The sequence below is a fragment of the Populus nigra genome, chromosome 16, assembly GCF_951802175.1.
Source record: "Populus nigra chromosome 16, ddPopNigr1.1, whole genome shotgun sequence".
NCBI classification, from domain to species: domain Eukaryota; kingdom Viridiplantae; phylum Streptophyta; class Magnoliopsida; order Malpighiales; family Salicaceae; genus Populus; species Populus nigra.
Window position 1 is genome coordinate 8096567 of NC_084867.1, and position 5658 is coordinate 8102224.

Sequence of the window (5658 nt, forward strand, 5' to 3'; positions counted from 1 at the left end):
CTGGCAGCAAATGAAAACAGCTCATTGAATAAGTAAGAGGACCACTTGGAATATATATGGCAGCCATGATCAGTCGCCCAGGGATGTCTCAGAAGGAAACCTACTTCATGGCATATGAGCCTTTGAGCAATTAAGACATGCATCGTCGAAAATGACAGGGTTAAATGAACGACAATATTATATATAAAATATAACCGCAACATTAATTTGTAGTAAAAATAAAACTATATATAGAAGAGAGGATGCCAGAAAGAAGAGAAAAGTACAGAGAAATACACAACGAGATGATGGGAAAGAAGAGCCGAGCAAGAAAAACGGAAAGAGAGAGAGTAATAACGACAAAGACTTGAAAGAAAGAGATAATTGTAAAGGGATGGTGGTGGCTTTGATTAGGAGATGTGGAGAATAAGAGAATGGAAGGGAAGAGAGAATGGAGAGAAAATTAATAAGAGCGAGGCCGGTGCATGCTGCCGGAGAGAATGAAATAAAGGGTGTGCGTGGGAATGACAGAATGAAGGAAAAAGAATTATCCTGAAAGAAATAGAAATAATGAGGAAAGTTTGAAGGAAGATAGGAAAACTATATTTTGGACAAATTTAGAGGGATTTTTAATTACCAATATGAATTATTATCATTTTATAAAAATATTCTTTTATTATTCCTGAAATTTTTTAATTATTTATGAAAAAATACCAATAATCTTTTTTTAAAAAAAAAACCCTCCAGCATTTAATTCCATCGTGATTAATTAAAAAAAAACTTAATTTCCATCTTTAATTCATTCCATAATAACCACCTATGAAAACAATTCCTGGCTATTTTCATCGTTAATTAATGGCGGAGCTCTTCCCTTGCCAATTAACGTTGGTAAAAAGCAATTTTCTACTTGTGCAAGTGATATGAAAAGAATTATTATTGCCTATAATTGATCAGTATTTTGCTGTAGCATTAAATATTATTTATTGTAAGTAAATTCATTGTGGATTGTATTGTTCTGCACCGTAACACAAGTATTATAAACTATGAGTGTTTTCACTGAACTGCACTGTTTGGTGGGGGCATCTGTGAGGCTGCAGCCAGTAGACCCCAAACGCTAGGCTAGAGATGCGCCCCTTAAAGTTGCACACATGTAGCGCTTGGGCTGCCTGCCTGGGATTGGGCACCCACAACGCACACGTGGCGCTTGAGATGCTTGCTTGGAGGCTGGACAGACCTCTACACAAGCATGACTCTTGGGATGTTTGTCTGGGGGCTGAGCACCCACAGCGCACACGTGGTGCTAGGATTGCAGTAGGAGTGAGCCATGCCTATGCCCTACTTGGGGAAACCTAATGCATGGGTCAGGGCGCTGGACCCGAGGTTCCCAAGTCCTAAGATTCTAAATGTTATTGTTTGTTTTAGAAATATTATTATTTTTATTATAATTAATATTATTAATAAAATAATTAATAAATTTGAAAGAAAATATTATTATAATTAATATTGAAAACATATTATTATTTATATTATAAATTTTTATGGTGTTTTTTATAAAAATAAAAAGTGAGCCCACGACGCAAAATTATTAAAAATAATTAACAATTCTGAGTATTAATATAAAAATTATTATAATTTGAGTTTTAAATATTATTATTTTTCTTACAATACAAAGTATTCATCTAAAATATATTATTATTTTTCTTATTATTCAAAGTATTCATATCTAAATATTATTATTTTTCTTCGAATTCAACATATTCATATCAAAGATATTATTATTTCTGTTATAATATTATTATTTGTATAATAATTCAAATTTTTAATATAAATAAAAATTATTATTTGAGTTCTAAATATTCTTGGAATTAAAAATAGTATTATTTATGTTCTGAACATTATTATTTTCACTATAATGAAAAGTATTAATATTAAAAATATTATCTTTTGTGTTATAAATATTAGTATTGTTATAATAATTAATATTATTAATAAAATAATTACTAAATTAGAAAAAAAAATTATTCTCAATATTAAAAAACACTCATAGATTTGATTTGAAAGGTAAAACTAAAAATTATTATTATTATTATTATTATTATTATTATTATTATTATTATTATTAGCATCATCATTAATAAATTTTAAAAAAATATTATTACTATCGAAGACAAAATCACATGGGGACACGTGACGATTGAGCTGCTGTCTGGGGCTGGGTACACCCCCTTCAACCACGTGGCACTTGGGCTCCTGCCTGAAGCGCACACGTGGCACTTGGGTCATGCCTCAGTGCTGAGCCCACCTTTGCGCATACGTGGTGTTTGGGCTGCCTATTCGGGGGCTGGGCACACCCCAGCACACACGTGACACTTGGGTTGCACCAAGATCCAACTATCCTTGGGGCTTGCATGCTGCAGAATTCAAAATAGCCTTTGGATCATTGGTCGTGCAAGACTCAAAATACACTCAAAATAGCTTTGGTCCTGCCAGCGTTAGGACCCAACTTTTTATGAAAATAAAAGGTAAACCCGTGGCGTAGTGCGGACCACCTAACTAGTATATATATTAAAAGGAGATGGTTTTTTTACTATACAAATGACAATTAATTTTTAAATTTTTTTAATGTAATGATGATAAATTTGTAATTTTTATTTTGATATTCTTAATTTAGAAAACAAGTTTTTCTTTTATTTGTTTCTCTTTATACTTATATTTTTATGATTTTACACTTGGTATATTTATCACAATTGTTTTTCTTATCTTTTTTTTTGTAATATTTTTTAATTTTTTAATTTATATTTTTTCAAAAGAAGATTATTATATAAAGACTAAGGAAATAGTTTTTCAACGTAACAATTGCAATATTATTTTATTTTTCTACTGCGTTAAAAATAAGCTCGAGATCTTATATGTCTTTATTAACGTATATGATATTCACTATATTTTATTATATATAAGCATTGACTTTTTGATTCACAGTTATATTTTTTATTTATTGTTAAAAAACACATCGATAACACCTATACATTAATTTATTTGTGTTAGAAAATGTGTCAATTACACCTATATATTAAATGCATGCATAGATTTTTTTATTTTTTATTAGGATTTTTTGTTGTAAAAAGAAAACCATATATTTGCTTACATATACAGAGAATATTCTCTAATATCACTCCTATAAAATTAGGAAAAAGCAAAGGAAACGTCAATGAAAAATATATCATCACGGTTTACCGAAGAAAATGCTTACTAAAAATTTCCATCAATAATTTCAAACAAAAATAATGATGGAATAAAAAAATCTGTTGGCAATTCCTTCAGCAATTTTAAAAGGAATTAAAACCTGGCAATCTTCTCATCTCCCCCATTTTATCTTTTTCTTTCAATTCAAATTATAATTGCCCTCTCTCTCTCTCTCTCTCTCTCTCTCTCTCTCTCTCTCTCTCTCTCTTAAAAACCTTGATACCCCCCCTCACAAATTCAGCCACCACAACCTGTTGCTGTCGATGCAATATCTCTACAAAAACCTTAACTTTCCTCTCTTGATTTTATTTCTTATCAAGCTTCACTCTACCAAGTAAGTAAACTCGCTCATTTATGTTTTAACCCATTTATGCTTTAAGTTAATTTATTGAAACTTATTTTAGTAGTATTTGTAATTTGCTTGTATATTTAAGTGTTTTACTTGTTTTATAATGATAATTTTATTGTATTAATATATGATTTGTATTTTAAGGTTTGTTTGGGATTTGGAGGAAATTAATTTAATTTATAACTTGATGAAATTGACTGTGATTTTATAACTTAGACGTGTTAGAAACGAAGAAATAATGGGTACCAATTATTTTGTGTCAATTTTATGGTTAAGTTAGAAAAAATTTTAAAATTGATTTTGTGTGGAGTTGATAATAATTAAAGATATTAATTTAGGTTGAATAGGTTTGATAATTGAAGAAATGTTGGATAATTAGTTGGGTCCCAATTAATTTTACTCAATTATGAGCTTTGTTGAAAATTTAGATAAAATTAAATTAATATGTAATTGATAACAAATAAGGTATTAATTGATGTTATTCATTCTTGAAATCAGCAAATAATGGGTAGTTAATTGGGTACCAATTATGTTTTTGTCAATTTTATGGTTTAGTTGAGAATTTATAACAATTAAGGGTTAAGCATATTTCAATCTATAAAGTGTTATTCATTCTTAAATTGAATTTATATGTAATTGATAACAATTAGAAATTAAGTATATTTCAATTTATAAAGTGTTTAATAGTTATTGGATTATGAATTATTTTTTAAAAATTGAAAGAATTTAGATAATTTAGAATTAAAAATATATTAAGTTATTAGTTGATTTGTGCATGTAAAATGATGACTCGGAGAAGCCAAAAAAAAATATGAAAGAATTTTTTTATTATTAGCGAATACTTGTATTTGGCCTGGTTGCAAAAATTGTAGCCTCAGGGAACTTCAATAGGATAGGATAGGCAAATACTGGTTACAAAATTGTGAAAGTCAAGTTCCAACTATCTTTAACAAGTGGTTTCAACTTTTAAATCCTTTATTGCAGAAACTAGATGTTACTAAGGAAATATATTTTCTCTTACACAGTCCTTTATTTAACTAGATGTTTGACTCTAGTTGATGAGAGAGAAGTAAAATTATATTTCAATGGAAATCTTCTTGTGGAAAGTGAAACAAGGTTTCCATTATTTGAACATGCTAATCAATAGTTGAGATTCAGAAAATAGCTCTTAAATTATTGTTCTTATTGTTTTTTATATATGCAACTCTTTCAAGGGAAAAAAAATACACTCTAATCATAGTTTTGTTATATTTTAGTTTGCCACTAGATTAGTGCCACGTGCAGTGACAAGACCGTATTAAAAACAAATTACCTAAAAAAAATGTTCAGGAGACAAATATTTTTTTAAAAAATAAGATAAATTTGATAATCATGTTAAATCTTGATTAATTTAATAATTTAATTAAAAAATAAAGCAACAATAACAACAAATGAATTTAAAAAAATATTACACCAGACAAAGTTAGGCTAACACAAGAAACCCATGATATGAACATGAGATATGTCTAAATTACATGTGTATTGTGCACTTTAGGTCATGATATCAGGATAGTTCGATAAAAAAAAAAATTAAAGAAATTCACAAAACTATTTTTATATATAAAAAAATAATGTCAAACAACGATATCAAAAATGAAAATAAGACAAAAAAAAGATGTTCACCCCTATTAACTTTTCAAATTCGTGATTCGAGTCATCCGACTAGAAGCACTATACATGAAAAAATTATGAAGTTCAATCTCTAGAAAATGAAAGTTGAATGATGAAATCAAGAATAAAATATAACAATTAAAAGAATAAAGGTTAAAATCAAAATAAAAAATAAATTAAAAAGAAACAACAAATCTTCAATTTGAGAGTTAAATTGAAAAGAATCAAAACATTAACAAAAAAAAATCATAAGAATGAGAGTTAAAATCAAATTAAAAAAAACAATACACTATAAACTTGGATTGAAGGTTAAAATTAAAAACAATAAAACTTGTATAAAAGGACCAAGGAAAAAAAATCAAAAATCAAAAGAATAAGAATCAAATTAAAGACATTAATAAATGATGGGAAAAAATGGATTTGTAGAAGTTTTCAAC